This window comes from Ursus maritimus, unplaced genomic scaffold (assembly GCF_017311325.1).
Source record: "Ursus maritimus isolate PB19 unplaced genomic scaffold, ASM1731132v1 scaffold_18, whole genome shotgun sequence".
In the NCBI taxonomy this organism is placed as follows: domain Eukaryota; kingdom Metazoa; phylum Chordata; class Mammalia; order Carnivora; family Ursidae; genus Ursus; species Ursus maritimus.
The window spans coordinates 11,795,710-11,816,344 of record NW_024424230.1 but is presented as its reverse complement, the minus strand read 5'-3'; positions in this window follow the sequence as shown (position 1 = coordinate 11,816,344).

The following is a 20,635-nucleotide window of genomic DNA, read 5'->3' as shown; positions in this document are numbered from 1 at the left end:
CATATTTGACAGCTCTCATATTGGACCATGATGCCTAATCCAGCATACCAAGTGGCATGTTCAGTTAAACCTACTTAATCCTGCTTTTATCATATCACTCAAAGCCAAGTTATTGAGTGGATTTAAGTAGGCTAGTATTACATAAGATCTCCCTTTACTTTCTAGTTTCTGAATAGAGATGACTCATATAAAATATTTAGAAAACAGAATGGAGTCTGCCATATCAATGGACTGCATGTATAATACACAAAGCAGGAATAGCTTCAAACCTTTCCAAGGAGATGGAAAGCTGAATAGAATTAGTGGTTCTACAGACCAAGAAGATAAATTCTTTGACTTGGTTTGTATAGGAAATCCCCTCTATAGGTTGGGACCTCTGTCTCCTTTGTGAATGACTTATGGAACTCAAAAAGGTAGACTGTGATAAGAGAAATGGGGAATAAGAGTCCTCATGAATATTTGCTTTCAGTTTTCACTCTAGGAGTATCAGGGTATTTATAAAAATTGTTATTCATGGCAGGATTTACCTTGATGTAGTAGCAAGAATAGTACACATATGTAAATAAATCCCACAGCTACTGCTAAGACATTTAAGGAAACTTCTTACAGGCATTTTCAATAGTAATATATGTAGATCGATACTTAATACGTGCTGGGCAGTCTTCCAAGCAGCTTACAAATATTAAACAGAGTATATGTGATAATTCAGTAAGAATGGTCTATATTAGATAGTTCAGACAATGTTATAATCAGGACAGTAATGGTGATGAGGATGATGATGGTGATAATAATTATAATAAAATAATTATTTTTAATAAGAAAAATATATTAAGTATGATTGTATTGCTTAAACCTAATTGCTTATACCTCATCTTAATGCAGTGAATTTCAGCCCTGGCCACCTTCTAAAATCATGGGGGTGTTTATCTATCTGTCTATCTATCTATCTATCTATCTATCTAATTTTTTAAATAATTTTAGATTTTATGGAAGTTGCAAAGATAGTACAGATGGTTAGCATAGTTCCTTGACAGAGATTTCTATAATGTTAATAGATTATATATTCATGACACAGTTATCAAAGTTAAGAATTAAGTTTGGCACAAAACCATTAACTAAACTACAATATACAGACACTATTCAGGTCTTACCAGTTATTCCACTAATATGTATTTTTCTGTTTCAGAATCCAATCTAGCCATTTAATTGTTATGCCCTTGTAGTCTCTTCCAATTGATGGCACTTTCTCACTTTTACTTCCTTCATAACCCTGACACTTTGAAGAGTATGGTTAAGTATTTTGTAGAATGTTCCTTAATTTGGGTTTTCTGATGGTATGGTCATGATTAAAGTAGGATAGCTAATTTTGGGGAAAGTGCCACATAATTTGAAATGCCCTTCTCATGGTGTCACACCAACAGGTCATGGTGCCGACTAGGCTTCTCACAAGGCAGGTTAACGATGACGCCTGGGTTGAGGTAAGGTCCCACTGTCCAGTGACTGTTTCTCACTTTCCATACTCTGTGAGAAGTGAGTTCAGCCTTCATCCAGGAAGGGCATAAGGGAAATTAAACTCCACCTTCTAGAGGAAGGCACATTAAAAAACTGTAGATAGATCTTAAAACCATCACCATAATTAATACCTATAATTGCAGCACTTACTGTGTTCCAAGTACTCTACTAAACACTTTTTAATTTATAATTTAATTTTCACAACAGGCATTGTCTTTTTTTTTTAAACCTCTCTGGTTTGTTCAAATTTTTTTTTAACCTTAAAATTTATGAACCATCTCTTTTCTAGCAATTATTTCCACACACTACATATTTTACCCCCACCTGAGTGCATGCCCCTACCTTTCTCTGCTTCTCTGTCTAGACCAAAATTAATAAACTCAGACTACTCGGATTCATTATGAATCTTTATCCTAATCATGGAAAACAGCAAAAGCCCAACAGTTTATCTTTAATGAAACAAAAAATAACAACAAAAAAATAAACCATCTTCACCTCCCTGGCCTTTACAACAATTAACATTTCCCCTGCCTTCTGTCCTGTTTCACTTACAGAAAACCTCCAAAAACTCATTCACACTACACTTTTTGCTCCCTTAGAGTCTGTCTTACTAGCCGCTCACTTTCATCCCCACCACGGTTACCAATTTTCTCTGTCCTATATTTCCTATTTCCAAAGTCACAGATCAAGCCGCAGCATTTTAGAATGCAACTTCTAGAAGCATTTTGCAGTTTATCACTTCATCCTGAAATGACAGTTTCCCCCTTGATGTACACTACGCTCCCTTTCATACTTCCCTATCTTTTCCACCTGTCACACTGACCACTCTTTTAAAGTTTTCTTTACTGGCCACTTTTCTTCTTCTAAGCTCTAAATATTTGAGTTCCTTCGTAAATAATCTTGACCCTCCTGTCTAACAATTCATGTTTTCATTCAGATCAAAATCACAAAAGTAACGTGTCCCAAACCAAATCTGTGAATTTCCTCTCTTAAAATCTACCTCATCTAGGGTTCTGATCTCAATGAATGGCATCATCATTATTCACTAGTTTGCTCAGATTGTAAGACTAAATGACATCCTTGACTCTTTTCTTCTCTAGTAACCAATATCCAATGTCTTACACATTCTATTGGCTCAACCTTGAAAATATCTTCTGCACAGGATTACCTCTCACTTCTTCCACTGCCACAATGCTAGTTGAATCCACAAATATACCTTAATAGACAAACACTTTTTACTAGGCAATCTCACAGCTGTTTTCCCTATTTACACACTTACTCCGCAGTTGGCTCTTCCCCATGGATGGCCAGTGTGATTCTGTAAAAATATAAATAACTTTTTTATACTGCTATTCTCAAAGTTCTCCAAATTTTCTTTCTTTTCTTTTCTTTTTTTTTTTTTAAGACTTATTTATTTGAGGGGGGAAGGGGCAGAGGAAGAGAGAGTCTTAAACAGCCATGCTGAGCACAGAGCCAGAATGGGGCTTAATCTCAGGACCCTGAGACCAGGACCTAAACTGAAACCAAGAGGCAGACACTCAACTGACTGCACCACTCAGCACCCCTCCAAATTTTCTTTTAATCCAAAATAAAATTTAAATTATTATCGTGATCTGTAGAGCCTTATGAGACCTGATCTCTGGCTGCCTCACCAAGTATATATATATATATAGAATTACAACTTCAGAAGGGCTGCCTTCACCACCCTATCTAAAATAGCACATGTCTATTACTCTATATCCCCTATTCTGCTGAGTTTCTCTTCATTACACTACCATTACTTGACATTATGTTATGTATTTTCTTTTTGTTATGGTTATTTATCTTCACAATAATGTAAACCCCATCACAGGAGTGGTTGTGTCTATTTTGTTTTAGGCTGCATGCCCAGGGCTTAGGAAGGAGCTGGCGCACAATGAGTATTCAATGGATATTTGTTGCATGATTTATTAAAGAAAAAAATGATGTAAATAATAAAACAAAATCAATATCATTATAAAAATAATAAATAAAATTAGTAAATGAAGTTAACTTTATTGTTAGATCCATGATTACCTACTATCCCTGCTTTACTTTCTGGGTTTTCCCTTTTTTGCTTTGGTTGTATCTGATTTAGTTCCCGTCCTCAGTCTTACTATCGTGCCAGCATCTGAGGTGCTTTAGTGAGCAGGATTTGCCTTGTCACAAGGTTATTTTAGAGACAAAATCTGGCTTCTGAAACCTGGCCTCCACGGAACTTATGAAGCACTGGTTTCTATTCAGTAAATAGGCTGTGCTATGACCTCTTAAGACTTTTATAATAATTAAATGAAACAGGCACATGAAAATATTTTATAGGCTAAAAAAGCCCTCAGAAGCCACAAGTAAATGTCTTTAGTGAGATAAATCTGCATAGCAAAAACCTAAATCTCTATGATTAATTATGTTCCTTAAGTAAGAGAATGTAAACAAAGCATCTTATGTAGTGTTTTGGATACCTGGTTGTTCCTTTTCATACCACTTTCTGCTTCCTACTTGTCTCACTTTTACACCTTCTTCTTGAGCATTCTTTTGCAACAGGAGCTAGAAATAACTCTGATTTTTTTCTTCTTCGGGATATTGTATGGAATTGGTACTTATGAATTTATTTATGCTTAAACTCCCACTGCGAGTTTACCTGATTCATCCATCTACATAAACTTAACTGTAATGGTTTTCACCTCATTCAGAAATGAATTTTCCCCTCGAAACTGTTTTTCTTTTGCAAATTTTAATTTCTTTTAATAAAATGGTAATAATTATCCAGTGCTTATAATCTCTACTACTATTTGACGGTGTATCTATAATACTTTCCATTATAGAAGCAGGCTGAACATAATAAATGCTACATAATGTCTCATATCAAGTTTTACACGTTTATTTTACTACTTTAATAAGTCATGCCTACCACCAATGACAGTAGTACTAAATCAAATACAAAGATTTTTTGGTGTGCTGTGATATTTTACTTTAACATTTCATAATGAAACATATTCTGTAATTTAAGTATATTTTTCATTACCACCAAAAGCAGATTTTTTATTCTCTTAGCACTATCTCAAGTATTCTGTTTGCAAATGTCATTTTAGATAAAGTTAGCAAACAATCCTGTTCTGTAGGAACAAGTAGACCAAATAAAAAGGGCATATTCATAACTCACCTGCCATAAAAGCACAATAAAACAAATTAGATCAGAAGACAATATATGAAAAAGTGTTTTGATATAAAAGTCTAGAGACAAAGTTTCTTGTTCTAACTTTACTTTTAATTGGCAATGTGATATTGGGAAGCTCAATTAATGTTCAGATATTTACACAGTTTAGAGATCCGATCTTGAGTCAAAGAATTTGAAAGAATTTGGTTCTGAATCTCAGGTCCGGCCCTGTTATCATAGTTAAGTTACTTTCTTGAGACTCTAGTTTTTCATCTGTAAAATGGGCAGGGTAACACCTACCTTCTCAAGATATGTATAAATACAAGATGTGACATCTGTGCCATATAATTTCATGATTCATTTATATATGCCCTTTTACTTCCCTAAAATTATTAATAAATATGAAATGAGGGTTTAATGAGAAATTATATTTTCTGCTATTATATTTTTGGAACCACTATTAAATTAATAAATGGCTTAGTGGTTAAACATGACATTGTAAAAGAAATGCAATGGCTATATTATAGTGTTCATATAAATCTCATATTGAAAATTCAAAAGCAAGTGAAATTATAAAATTTAAATGCATACATGTAATATGTACTAGCTATTTGTGATTTAATTATAGGAAAACAGTGACTACATTAAATTAATGTTTAATTGAATTAATGTCTTGAATGGTTTCATTAAGCAAATTTATTTTATTTAAAACAATTGGTTTATTAAACCAATTAATTTTATTAAATAATTTAAATAACTTCATTGAAATCATGATTTTAAGTATTATATGAATTAAATTAATACATTTAATTGATTTTGTAGTTTTAGTTATATTTATTTTTTAAAATATTTTAGTTTTATAATGGCATAAGAGTTGAAACCATGAATATCTAACGCCAGCTTTTATATATGAATATTTTAAATAACATTATAATTTAAAATTTTTTAATTTGGCAATGAAGTTTTCCATCAATTTTTCAAATTTTAAGAGAGTTCGAGAATATTATAATTTATTGCCAATCCTTTATCTATAGACAGTTATGTTTTTAATTCATCCTTGGGTATCAAGACAAAACTTCTAGCTTTTGAAGAGTATTCCTAGTCTCTGCCTACAGAAATTGCTTGAAAAATATGCATGGGTTTATTTATTCTAAAAACCAGCATTTATTATACATAAAACTAGATACCGGAAACACAGAGGAAAAGATAGAATTTCCTGTCTCAAGTAGTTGCTTTCTAGGTGGTGGAAGAGAAGAACCTTTGAATTTACTGCAGGATGAAATACCATAATGGTATTTTGCTTCTCTGCTTCAAACTGGGTGTAGTATCTAAGGTCTAAGATTGTATCTCTAGACCATCAGTATGCACCTATATCATCACTTATTTCAATCCCTCTGATCTCAGGCAAGTTAGGTCTCCAGGATTCAGGTATTGGAAAGAGTATTTTGTTTTGTTTTGTGTTGTGTTGTTTATTTGTTTTAGTATTTTTTTTTAATTACCAGACAGTACTGACTGGTGTAATGTTTTCCCTCTAATATTAACTCTCTGCATTTATGGATATATTTCTTCTAAATTATTATGTCCAGAAGGATAAAGGGCAGAGGAAGCAGAGGTTTCCTTCATAAAAAGTGCATTTTCCAGATCATGTTGACCTCATTGTATTGCCTGCTTAGAACTATACTGGCATTGCCATGGTGTTCGTGCTGCTTAGCATGGTGTTCGTGCTGCTTAGCTTAGAATCAACCAAACCCTCAGATCATCTGCCTCTTGGATGGTGATGACTTTGGATCTCACTGCGATTCTAAATTTTCCATGGTCACTTAATACGCAAAGCTTGGCAGACATTACAGAGGCCTAGCTATCCTTTTAGGACTTTGAGATATATTTTAGGCAAAACAGTCACATTTTGTGAACAAAAAGAATAGAATATGTATGCTCTGATTTTAATGAAAATGAGAGTCATACACAGTTGAAACTTTTCCTAACTGACCTCAATTTAACTAATTCACTGGATCAACCTATCCACTCCATTCTTCTGTGAAACATATGGAATGATGCTCTTGGCAGGCTGTGTTCTCACGGCTCCTAGACCACTCTCTAATGTGTTGGTGGCCTCTGCTCTTACCAGTTGAGCTGTGTGTTTATCGAAAGTTAGTCACATTTGTTCCCAAACTGGTTAATGCCTGCTGTTCTTGTTATTGCAATTATATAACTTAATTAAATCTTACATGAACAAAATAAAAAGAGAGAATAAATGTTTCTATAAAAAATACTGAGCCCTTTGGAATCCTTGATAAGTCATGGCACTGAATATAAAATTTTTAAACTAGTTTGCTATACAACTATGAAAGCATAAAAATGTGCACACACACCACTTTAAAGAATCCTGAATTGGAAACTGTAGATGATGAATTATGGGTGATTTTTGCTGGAAAGATGAGTCAGAACCCCTATCAGCATTAATAATACCAAGAAAAGGCCCCCATATTATATAAAATGCTGTCATTTTGTTGAATAAATGCTCAGAAAGATGTTTTCAGCTAAAATATTTGAATTCTCTCTTTTTCATGATTCTCATCTTCAACTCAATTTTGGTAAGTGATCTATTACCAGTCCACATATTTTGAATAATAGGTCACATTGTAAACAAGAGGGTGGAAACAGGATAAAAAGAAGGGGCAGGGAATGCACAGCTTATTAAAGCTAATTATATGAAACAATTCTTTTTAAAATAATGGAAACAACAGAATTTGGAAAAAACCTTTCACCAACATTAACTCAAGTGACTACCTACTTAAAGTGGAGAGTATATTTGGAGACTGCACTATCCCCCAGAAATTCTTGTGAAGATAAGTATTTGGACACCCATAGCATTCTGGAATTTGAGCCACAGGCATCACACTTTTAATAATACTGTCCTGATACTTTTCTTTTTTATGTGGTTTATCAATGTGTATGTTGTATATACAATACAATAGATATGTGTATATAAAATGTATGCATGTACATGTTTGTATATTGTGTATATTTTCTTCATTCTACAGGAGCAAAGGTTTTAGTCTGGCTACTTCTTATTGAATTCAGTATTTGAATATAAAATAAATTTAATCAAAAACCTATAAGATACCCAAAATTTCAATAAAATTCAAGAATACTTACAAAAATCTTGCAAAGTACTCAATAAAATATCACTTTTTAAAAAATGATACTTTATAAAAATACTACTCATTAAAATAATAAAACATACATCATGTCGAGAAAAAGAAGGTCAGTGAGTTTATTAGTAATGAGAAATAATATACAAATTCACAAAATATTAAAATCAATGCATCATGAAAATACTTGTTTTCTAATTAAAATTAGGTCAATTTATTCTCCCACAAATCAATTGACTGGAGCATGAGAAAAACATCTCTCTGTATTTCAACACACATGTATACAAAAATAAGTAATTTTTGTTTTTGTATTCAGAATCAATGAAACAAAATACTTAAATATAGTTCTTAATTTCTACCCATTTGATTCAATATATATAATCATATAATTGTATCTTTTATTAATAGTAAGTGATCTTTTTTCCAGTCTAAACGACAGCGTTGAATTAGCATTACTTTTGTTAGTGTTATTTCCTTTATTTGTTTTTTAACAAACCACAAGTTTCTAAAAGGCAAAAGATGTAGGAGCTTAATGATTAGATAAATGTACATTACTTCTCTTAACTTGTTATTTTTTGTATCTTGTCAATGTTATTGAAATTTTAAAAGCTTCCACTTAGTGTTAGTTATATGTTGGAATACATTTCTCAAATACAGCATATATGCTTAGAAGTTTAGAGATCAGAAATGAACAGTTGTATAAACTTTTGCAAAGTGAACACACCCATGTAACTGTATTCAGGTCAAGGAAAACACCATTTCAATGATCCATAATGTGTCCTACTGCATTAAAGTCACTACTCAGTGAAAGGTAGATACTATGCTTACTTCTAACACTAAAAATTAGGTTTGTCTGTTTTTAGAGTATAAGTAAATAGAATCATACAGTTTTTAATCATTGTGCCTGGATTTTCTTGCTTATTGTTTGAGATGGTTCTATGTTGCTGTGTTAATGCTATATCATTAATTCCCATTCCTGTGTAGTATGCTACTGTCTACTGTCAGGAGATATTTTCTTACTTCCAGCTTTTGTCTATATAAACATTTTAAACATTTTAGTGTGTATTTTTAGTGACAATTTGCATGATATACAAAGATAAATGGAGTGTTATAACTGGCATATCGATTTGCTCAATGAAAAATCATAATGTATTTGTCAGTAAAATTGACTCACTCATGTGTCTTTGTATTATTTACAAAAGTGTAAATAATACATTTCTTGTACCTTAAGCTAAAAATGCTTTTTGTATTGGGTTAGGCAACAATTCTCCAATATTATTGTTCTGATTAATATCACAATGTTATTAGCATGGGAAGCAATATCTGAAAAAAACCAGAGCACATGCCATAACTTATTTACACTAATTAGGGAGGTCTCAGATTTATCTGCGGCCCCTGACAGCTCACTTAGGGTGTTACATCTGTGCCAGATACTCCTCACCTTACATGAAATATTGATTAGAAAAGATGTTTTACTTCTTTAGTGAGTGAATGAATGTGATATTTCTGTGGACTTGCATTGTTCTATGGTATTTCTGAATGGTGGTATTAATTAAGCAGCACAAATTCACCTATAACTGACCAAGCTGAAATTATGTCTTCCCTGCTATATTAGGAAGGTCAGAAATAAAGGAAATGAACTGACACTGAATTATTTCCATTTCGTTTTCACTCCAGATGGAATTTAAGAAGTTACGATTCCTAATAAGTAATGTGTACTCGTGGTAGGGAGGTGGGGAGGGGTGAGTTTTGTGTGCGTACACAGCTAGGCATAGTAAAGAAGTGGAGCTGCTGATAATAAGAGTGTCCACAGGCAAAAATACAGCGCAGCCAAGCTTACGATGTGTAACTCTTGTACTTTTGGAGCATCTCAATTCATAGGAAATAGTGTTAATTAGAGGAACCATGCTAAAAAGTGTTTCTTATTTACAAAATCATTAGGCTTTTCCGTGATTGAATTAAGGTTTCCTTTTCCTTGTCCCTCTCTTAAACTCATTAACATTTACAGTTTTGTCAGGGTTATAAAAAATTATCATTTGGATCAGCTGAAATAACTAAAAAAAAGATGCTTAATTAGTCTTTTTTTTTTTTTTAAGTGAACTTGTTCCGAAAATTATCATTTGCTATAATGGAAAATAGTTATCCAGGGTGCACCTCTAGGGAATGGAAAGGGTAATGTCTTTATAGTTGTAATGAAGTTAAATACAAACTAGTGAAAGAAATAATGCTTTCTATAATAATGAACATTTCATCATCAACTTGAAAAATAGCATTTTGTCACAGAAAGGTATCTCTGTTAAGAAATTCAAATTATACACCCCACCCTCACACATGTTAAACTCATCACTTATCCTGAAGGCTAATTTCTGTTAACTTCATCCAGCTAGTCACTTACTTATTAATTTGAAAAATAGATTGACTACTTACTACATGAAAGTCACTCTGTTATGTGCTAGGAGTACAAAGAGGGGAAATAAATGTTTCTCTTACTCTCAAGACTCCAAAATGTCATTCAAAAAAGATAGTTCATAATCAGGTAATTATAGTTCAGTTTCTAATGATGCAGTCCAATAGTAGGGTTATGGACAAAGGTTTCAGGATTCAAGAATATGACACATTAGAAAGTGTTTTCTAAAAGCAGTATCCCAAAGCTGAGTGTTAGCTAGAGGGATAGTAGAGAAGTTAAAAGTACAAGTTTTTGTGGGTTTTTTTTCTGTTTGCATTTTATTTTAACTGAAGTATAGTTGACTGACACACAATGTTACATTAGTTTCAGGCTTACAATATAGTGATTACAACTCTATACATTAGGCCATTTGTCATGGTACAACACCATTACAATATAAGGTACAGGTTTTGATATTAGACAGAATCTGAGTTCATAACCCAACTCTACCATGTAGTCCCTATAATACCTTCTGCCAAATGCTAAACCTCAGTTTTCTCTTCTGCAAAGGTTGATGGTGAGGATCAAAATGGATAAAGCATAAACGGACTTAGTTAAAAAAAAAATTAGTAGCTACTTAAGATGGGCCAAGCACCCTTCTAAGCTTGTTACATAGTTAATTTATATAAATCCTTCAACACATCTAAAAATAAGAAGTACTATTAGTCCCATATTACAAATCAAGAAATAGAGGTACTAAAAAGGATATTCAGATGGCAAATAAGCATGTAAAAAGATACTCCACCTAATAGTCATCAGGGAAATGCAAATTAAACCAACAATGAGATATCACTATGCACCTATTAAAATGGCTAAAATCTAGAACACTGACAACACCAAAGGCTGGCAAGGATGTGAAGCAACAGGAACTCTCATTTCATTGCTTTTGAGAATAGAAAATGGTACAGCACTTTGGAGGACTCTTGCACTTTCTTATAAAACTAAATATACTCTTACTGTATGATCCAGCAATCATGCTCCTCAGTATTTACCCAAAGGGTTTGAAAACTTGTATTCATACAAAAACCTGCAAACAGATACTGATAGCAGCTCTATTCATAACTGCCAAAACTCGGAAACAGCCAAGATGCCCTTCAGTAGGTAAATGGATAAACGGTGGTACATCCAGACAATGAAATATTCTTCAGTACTAAAAATAAATGAGTTATCAAGCCATGAAAATACATGAAGGAAACTTAAATGCATGTTACTAAGTGAAATAAGCCAATTTGAGAAAGCTACATACTGAATGTTTTCAAACTTCTGCAAAAGGAAAAACAAAAAACAAAAACTATGGGGATAGTAAAAGATGCTTCTCAGTGGTTGGGGTTTGGGAGGGAAATGAAAAGGTGGCGCACAGAGGATTCTTATTGCAGTGAATATACTTTGTATGATACTATAGTGATGGGCACCTGTCATTATATTGGTTGTCCGAATCTATAGAATGTAGAACATGAAAAGTGAACCCTAAAGTAAACTATGGCTATTACCCTAAGGTTAGCCTAGGGTAAACATTGGGTGATTAAGATGTGTCATTGTAGGTTTATCGGTTGTAACAAATATACCACTCTGGTGGGGGATGTTGGCAATGGGGGAGGCCATGCATGTATGTGGGCAAGGGCGTATATGGCAAATCTTTGTACTTCACTCTCAATTTTGCTGTAAAACTAAAGCTGCTCTAAAAAACTGTCTTTGAATTTAAAAAAAAAAAAGAACAAGGACATTATCCATCTATGTTTTGCTATAAGAGATTGGCATTAAATTTAGGAATACTACTAAAAAAAAAGATAAAGGCAACTTATGTAAGGTAGATTTGCATTTTGAACAAGAGAGAGTCTGAATCTAGAGACTGTTTTTTAATTGATTCACTCCATTCACTCCCATCTTTAGAACTCGTCACATAACTAAGGTATATATTATTGATGGTGATGATGATGATGATGATGATGATGATGATGATGATGGTGATGATGATAGATGAGTAGGGATTAGCGAGATCAAGGAAGTGGGGGGGGGGCAGTGATAGTGAAGTGTTTTCCTAGCAGATAGAAGAATAATAGCAGAGGCAGATAGGAGCAGAAGCATTTATATAAAAGTGATATGTGTCAAGGGTCCCTGGAGTGTACAATGTTGGTGGGGTAGAGGTATATCCCACAAGTTCATGTAAACTCTTATGTAAAGTGTTAAGGACTTGAGATTTACTGTGAATCACAGATGTTTTAAAGAAAGGAAATTTCTTCATATATATATATATATATAGAGAGAGAGAGAGAGAGAGAGAGGGAGAGAGGGAGAAAGACGAGAGGAGGGAGAGAGATGAGAGGAGGGAGAGAGAGAGGAGAGATATAGTCAGAATGGTCTTTTTAAAGAGTTAAGTCTAGAAAATGGTAGGTGATAGATCTGGGAAAAATAGTGGAAGTAAGGATTCCATTTAGCAGACTTAAAGAACTCCAAGCAAAAAAAGAGAAATGAATGAACTAGGACTTAACTGGTGGGGAAATATATGTCAAAAATTTTGGAGAGAAAAACTTCATATCTTGGTGGAGTAATGGCACTTGAATAGAGATGGACTTTATACACTCATATTTTATTGACATTCACCCCTATCTGAAATCCACCATACATGGAAACTTCCAAATTCTTGGCATGGAGATGATGTTGATGATGGTTTACTTATACCAGATTTTTTCTAGTTTCATGAATATCGACAATGTAGTAACTAACAAAAACACTGAGGAGCATAAAGAAGGGTTAAGAAATATTGAAAACATAGCAAAAATAATCAAGTTTTTGTCCTGAAAAATTTCTTAGATTTTTTAATATGCTAAAGCACATGAATCTGTATTTTCCAAGCTTCTTTGATAGTATCTCTGATTGTGATGGTGTGGGTGTAGACTTTAGAGAATTTCATAGAAAATTCTTGAGGAAGTGGTGATAAATACTCATTAGAAATATAATTCACTTTTATAATTTATCCTCTGTTCCTTTTTTATCTGATTAAGATACTTTTTTTTCTCAAGTTCCCTTTATCATTGGTTTCTTTTTATTCCCCATTTCCTATATCAAACATCACCTTCTCAGAGAAAAGTCTATCTAGATCATCCTATCTGAGGTTGCCTAAGCCACCTTTTCTCCCAGATGTTCTATATAATTTCACATTATTTATTCCCTTCCTAATATTTCAATAGTTTTTCTGCTTATTTGCTTGTTTACTGTCTCTTTCTGCTACATAAAATATAAGCTTTCAAAGGGATTGTGTCTTTCTGTCTTATCCTGGTATTTCTAACACTTCAAATGGCAAAGATATAAAAGAAATTCATTAAATATTTGTTAAATGTATTAAATAGTGAAAATACTTTTAATTATAAAATACAAAATAACTTTCAAACTGCAGAAATATATCTCAAACACCTACCTTCTATGAAATTTTTGAGTTCTCAATCCTCAGATTCTTGACTTACTCATTAAATAATTAAGACTCTAGGGAATTGAGAGTTTGTTCAATATAGTATTTCCCCAAATATTCACTTTAATAAATAAATAATATTCTAGAGTATTGTTAATTAATGCATCAAAAACATGTCACGTTTGAATGATAGACTATTTTAACAGATTCACTTTTTTTAAAATGATGATTAATAAAGAGACAGACACTTTTTCTAAGAGTCCTGTTTGAACAGCAAAAATTGAATTTAAAATATCTTGTGATGATTGAACTAATCGATGGTAGAATTTATTCTTAACTGAGCCACAGGAACATGTGGTTATGCTGTGATTTTCAGTACCCAAGGGCCCTAAAGTTTCCTTGCAGTAAGAATACAAATCAATTTGATTTTTATGACATCCAAGGTGCCTATGTTTCCCCTCCAAAGTTTTAAAAGGTGTTTGTGATTTGAAAAAGTTGATAACCAACATATAACAATGTAAAACATCTCCAAGTTTCCTGTTTTTCATGCTCTCAGACCCTTGGAGCATTGTAGAATTGACGAAACTCCACATCAACTTTTAGAAACATCTGTACTAACAGATGAAGCTGCATCTGAGATGTTTCAGGATGGTATTTCCTAGAGATATCACACTAGAGTCTCTCTTGTCTCCAGGGTCTATACAGATGTTAATTTTAAGAAAAAAAATTTAAAAAATATTATAAGTAAATTAAAATCACTGAAGAGTCTTAGCTCATCTTCCGTCTTCTGGCCACAATTATTATTTTTTTTGAAAAAAAAATATAATATGTATATAATATGTGTGTGTGAATATATATATACATATATGCATATATGTATAATTTGTATATATGCATATATTCATATACATATACATATACATATATGTATATATATTCTCTGTACATATATTCTATGTACATATATGTACATATATGTGTATATATATATATTCTCTACTTTTAGTGAAAAGTCAGGATGGTATTGCTGAATAACTAATCCTGAATTCTGACTCCTATTTGGGTCAATTGAGAAAGCCATAGAGAACACTCTGTGAGTCACTATTGTCTCAATATGTTCATCTATAATTTCGAAGAATGATGATTTCTTATCTGTTATAGTCATCCATGAGTCTAAAGGGTAAATGATGATGACTGATGTTCATCCACTCAAAGTATTTTCTTACGAGTTACTATATTCAAGACATTTTTCTTCTCACTGTATTAGATAAGTAGAAGCATTCAAATATTCATCCATGGCCTTATTGAGCCTTGTTAGCTGCTGTATGTTAGGCTCTGTACTAAGTAGTCAAGATGTGAAATAGGGTCTCAGGAAAAAATTATCTCAAAACCTAACAGGAGAGGATACAGAGACAGATTTTCTCCTCTCCCTCTGTCTCTCTCTTTTTTCCTTCTTCCCTCCCTTCCTCTTTTCATTCTTCCTATATCTCATTTATTCTCTATCTGTTTTATTTAATATGACTTCAGAACAGTATATATAAGATTATGGCATTCAGAAGAATAGGAGTAATTTTATGTCTGGGGTAACATAGGAGTGGGAGAAGGCAGATGTTCAAAGAAGATTCCATGGAGAATGTGGCATTTTATCCAGATTTTAAGAGGTAAACACATATCTATTCTACTAAAATAGGTCTCCTAAAATGTAAATGTACCATAGGCATTCTCAAAAGACTAATTTCTCAATGAAAGAAGCAATGATGGCTCAAGTTTGTAAAATTATTTCCCCCATATTTTGCATTAATACGGCATGGTAAAGAGTAGAAAGTTCTGAAGAGTTCAAAGTTGGGGGTTACTGCCTGGCACAAATGAGCAGCTTGTTGTAGCTATGTGGAAAAGGGAAAAATACAAATTATTAATTGCTCAGTGGTGATTATAATTTACCATGTTTTTATTTCATTTTTTCTCACCTTGAGGAAAGAACATATTACAGTTATAAGTGAAGAAATAGCATCCGTTCTTATATTTTTTCATTTGTTCAGACTTACTCTACATAAAAAGGAAAAATTGATGGCTTCCTTGGAAGCACAGTTCTGAATATGCATAAAAGGAAGTTAGAATTCCTCTTACCCAGCAATCAGAACTTACACAGACTGTAAGGACAACTTGATTGTAGTGAAGAATAAAATGCCTATAATTTGTATATTGTGGAAGTGTGAAATAAATAAATTTGTGGGTTGGCATGAATGTATTTGTATTAATGAGTTTGTGCCATCCTGAGTGTATTTATGCATTCCAATTTTATGATTATCTCATTTTGTTGGAGTTGCGTACCTGATGGTTTAATACTATACTTTAAATGTTTCACTATGGAACCCAAACATATCATTCTGTGAAGACTAAAATCATCAACGGGTAAGCTCTGGGCAAATGACCTTCCTGCCTTAATTATTAGTTTCCTAATGGAAATTTCACAAAGCATCATTTTATATATTCTAGTTCTATAAATACTACACTTTTGTACAAACAGCACTTGGAAAGTTAAACTTACTACCTCGCTATTCACCAGTATTTCATTAAAAAGCAAGGTAGAAACATTATCAATATCATAGCTAAGAGTAAGATGGTTTGATGGAGTGAAAAGAGAGCTACCTGGGTTCAAATATTGGCTCTGCCATTTTGGTTGTGCAATTTGGCAGGAAATGTTGAGAAATGGCACCAGTGTGTATGGTACCTGGCCTTAATCAGGCATCCAAAACCTCTAGTTTCAGATATATATCCCAGACTTTGTTGAACTGCCTGTAGGTGAGAGCTGCTGTCTATGGTTGAGAAGTGCATCAGGACACCATGTCTAAGAAGGCATCTTCTACATTTTGGATACTATTCCAAAATTTTCTGTTGAATGCCCTCAGGCTTTCTTGTTCAAAGATGACAAGAAATATGTGAGACAGAGAATGGCCCTCCAAAGATGCCCATGCCCTAATTCCTAGACACTGTAAATATGTTCTGTTACGTGGCAAAGGAACTTACAGATGTAATCAAGATTACAGACCTAAGGCAGGGAAATCTCTTGGATTATCGAGGTGGATAATCCAGTCTAGTCACAGTACCCCTTAGAACCAGAGAGCTTTCTCTGATGATAGTCAGAGCAATGTGTTAAAAGAGACAGGCAAGAGAGATGCAACAGCAAAGTAAGTCAGATTTTAAACATGAGAAGGATTCAATGTGTTGTTGCTGGCTCTGAGATGGACCAGTCCATATGCAAAGACCAGGAGACATCGCTAGGAGATAAGGGCTCTCCCAGCTGACAGCCATCATGAAAATGTGGACCTCAGTCCTACAAGTGTAAAAAATTTGATTTGGCAACAACTTGAATGAGCTTGGAAGTAGATTCTTTCCGGAGCCTCCAGAGAAGAGCTCTACTGGCCAGCTTCTCATTATCAATCTATTAACCATGAACAGGGAAACCTGCCAAGGCCCTCTGCACATGGACTTGTGAACAGCAGAATGTGAAATTCTAAATTTATGTTTTTAAACTGCTCAGTGTGTGATAATTTTTAAAGCAATAATGGGAGACTAATACAATGATTTATGTCAATTTTCCAACACATGGAAATACAGTATCTTGAGAATTAAATCCATCTTGTTTCCTAATTTGCACTATGGTGCTGTATGGTCTAGCAGCAGCTCTGCTAAATGTAGAAAACTATCATTACTAGCCAAATCCCAAAATGTATTCCAAGAATCATCCATGCCATGCCTAATAGAATATATCTTTCTCATTTTCAGATATCTTGGTTTGCATCCTTTTTCAGTTCAAACTTCAATAAATCTAGTGGTACTGAGCCAAAACCACTCCTTGTCTTTGCACAAAGAATACAGTCTGCTTTGCCACATAATTGAGATGTCTGGGCATTCATAAAATTTTCTAAGTGTAGGAAAAAACCTATATGACTATTTGAAAACTCCCATGTAATGGCAGAGCTGTGTTTATAGTAGCAAGGATAATATTTTTTTGGATAATGAGTACAGGCCTCTACACCTATGTGCTCACTCATACCTCCTTAACAGGTGATAACCCCTTATGAAGCTTAAGTTGTAAAACAGAGGCATGGCCATGCTATCGGAAACTCTTCTGTCTTATTCATGAGCAGGTGTGTGATATCATGTCTGAGATCTAGCATTGGAGGATACAAGGAGCAGAGTGCAGCATGATGGCCTCGGCCTGCTAGCTCTGCCCATTGCACCAGAGGGAAGGAATCCTGATTTCAAGGCAAGAAAATAGCCAGGTGGATAGTTAGGGCCATGTTAAGGAGCGGCTAGTAAGTAAAACATCAAGAACTGGAGGTCATGATTCAGAAAAGTCAAGTCAAGACTTTGCCAACCTGGAGGTACTGGGAAGAAGGTAGAGAGATGAAGCAAGGGCTCAAGGAGCAAACAGAGAATGAACCTGTTATAGGCTTACTAGACTAAGACTTGGGTTGGGACAGTTGTTGGTGAATATTAATTTCTGGTTTTCAGCACATTTCTGATGTATTGTTTGGCAGTTGTATTGTATTGTATTGGCCTGGAGGTGAGCTCTTAAATCGATAGAACAGTGTTGGAAGTAGAAGCATGCTAAACGTGTTGAGGGAATAGAATGAGGGTGATTGAGTTGCAGGTGCAGTTTGTGGATTGGGGTGGAGATTAGAAGATGAGATGGACTCTAGAGGTCTGAGACCCTTTCTGTTCAGTGCAGACTTCTTTCATTGGTAGTTCCTGCTGGGTGTGATGTGGGATGGGGTGGTTGGGCATTTTGGAATTTTAATCAGTTAGAGGTTTACGTTTTAGAAAGGTCACCACAGTGGTAATGAGAAGTGTTTTTCAAACTTCGATGTTCCTCAGAATCAGCTTGGAGTCTTGTTAAAATGAAGATGTTCATTCAGTAGGTCTGAGGTGGATACTACGAATTTGCATTTCCAGCAAGCCACCTGGGACTAATTCTGCTGCTGGTCTGGGGAGCACACTTTGAGTGACAAGGATACAGGCACTATAGGGTAACACAGTAAAGCTGCAAAGGGAAACAATTTAGAGAGTGCTTGCAATTTGTCCAAGATGGAATGCCTATGATAAACGAAAGCAACGGTGGGGTGGGGTGGGGTGCAGAGGAAGAAGAGAAGCAAGGGCATATGCAGAAGGGGGTATTCAGCACATGGTGACCAACCCTTCCGCCCTTTAAGGAAGAGTAAAATACCGGACTACTCACTGGAGTCTCCCGCACCTCCTCAGGGAGAGACGGTCGCAATACTTCACGTTGCTGGCTCACTTTTTCTACAATGAGCTCGTTTCTGCAGCAGTTCCTAAATGAGGATAAAAATCTCACTTAGACACTAATATGTCTTTAATGTATCCCTTTAACACTTGCTAATGTTTTAACTGGGCTCATCTCAGTTTTGGACTGTCTGCCGGCAGTAGAAGCTATAGTTAGAAATACTTGTCATGTGTGAATATTTGATACTGAGAATTCTGAAAACAAAATCTATAATGCTCACCACACATTCATTAAACGGGTGGGTGTTAAACAGCTGCTCTGCTTAGAGTCTCGTGTTTGCAGATGTGACCAATGCCGCCCGAGGGGGTGGAAGGCTGGGGGCGGTCCCTGGCAGGGTGGGTCGGGCTGCCGTCTGCATATGAATAGTCTACAGCGTCTCCCTGGGTTTTGTTCTGACTACTATGCTGCTCTATCCCTTGGTGCCCCTCTGGATTTTTTTTTTGTGGCCATCCATGTCTAAAGCAATCGTTCTAGGGTGTCTATAGATGCATGAAGAAAATCCTCAGGTTTGGGATCACTAAAGTAAAATTTCTGAAAGCCATGTCAATCTTATTTCAACAAAGCAAATTAAAGGTAAGATTACCAACCTGTAGATACGAGAACAAAACATTCTAGGTGTAGGAAAGGCCCAATTGTTAACATTAATTTAAGAAACATCTACTTTTAGTCACTAAATAATTGTGATTTATAAGGTTACCTAACTTCAGACTAGCTCCAACAGCCATGCCAATCATCATTTTTACTTTAAAGTCATAAGATAAAACATAGAAATACTTATTTCAGACTCACTGAGTTTTTCTTCCATTTAACAAACTACCCAAAGTGGCATAATGTCTGTCTTCATTTCACACCATTTACATTTGGATTATATGGAATTTGGGTGAGGCATTAAGGTTTGATCCATTACCATTTCCTGCAGGTGCTGTGTATCCTTGGCAGACACGTGTTTAAATCTTTTGGTGCATCTCATTTCCAAGTAGTCTTATTATTAGAAGGCAAGTGAGTCAGAAAAGAGGCTTGACGGTGATTTTAAATGCACTAAATTCAGAAGTAATTAGAAATTCTACCTCTACCTCTCTCTCTCTCTCTCTCTCATACACACACACACACACACACACACACACACTTCTCTCTCCTTATTCCTGTCCCTCCGCCTCCCCCTCTTCTTCTTCCTATCCCCATCTCTGTCTCTCCTGTTTTCTCTCCCATCTGGCTCTGAAGGAAGGGGCAAGGGGATATGGCTTCCAAGCTAGGTACCAAAACACTAGGGTATAATGGTCTAAGTGGTAAAAATCTCTTGTGACCTCTTCCTATCGGTTTATCCAGTTGCAAAATGGAGCTGGAAAATGGATGATTTATTCAATTACACATACACGTCCATCCACACACACACATAATACATATTCAGAAATGCTGCTATTGTTTGGAGAACTGACAGGCTTTCTTTAGCTGGAATACCTTGCTGTTCGGAATAAGTTAAACTCAGCATTTAAATTTCAAACTCAAACTTTTTCTTATGTCCTTCAGCCACTTTGCATATTAAGTCCTGGGATATATCAAAAACTGCATGCCACCTCTAAGTAGAATATAAGATGGCTATTAGAGGCTCAGGTCTTAGTCCATTTAAGGATTTAAT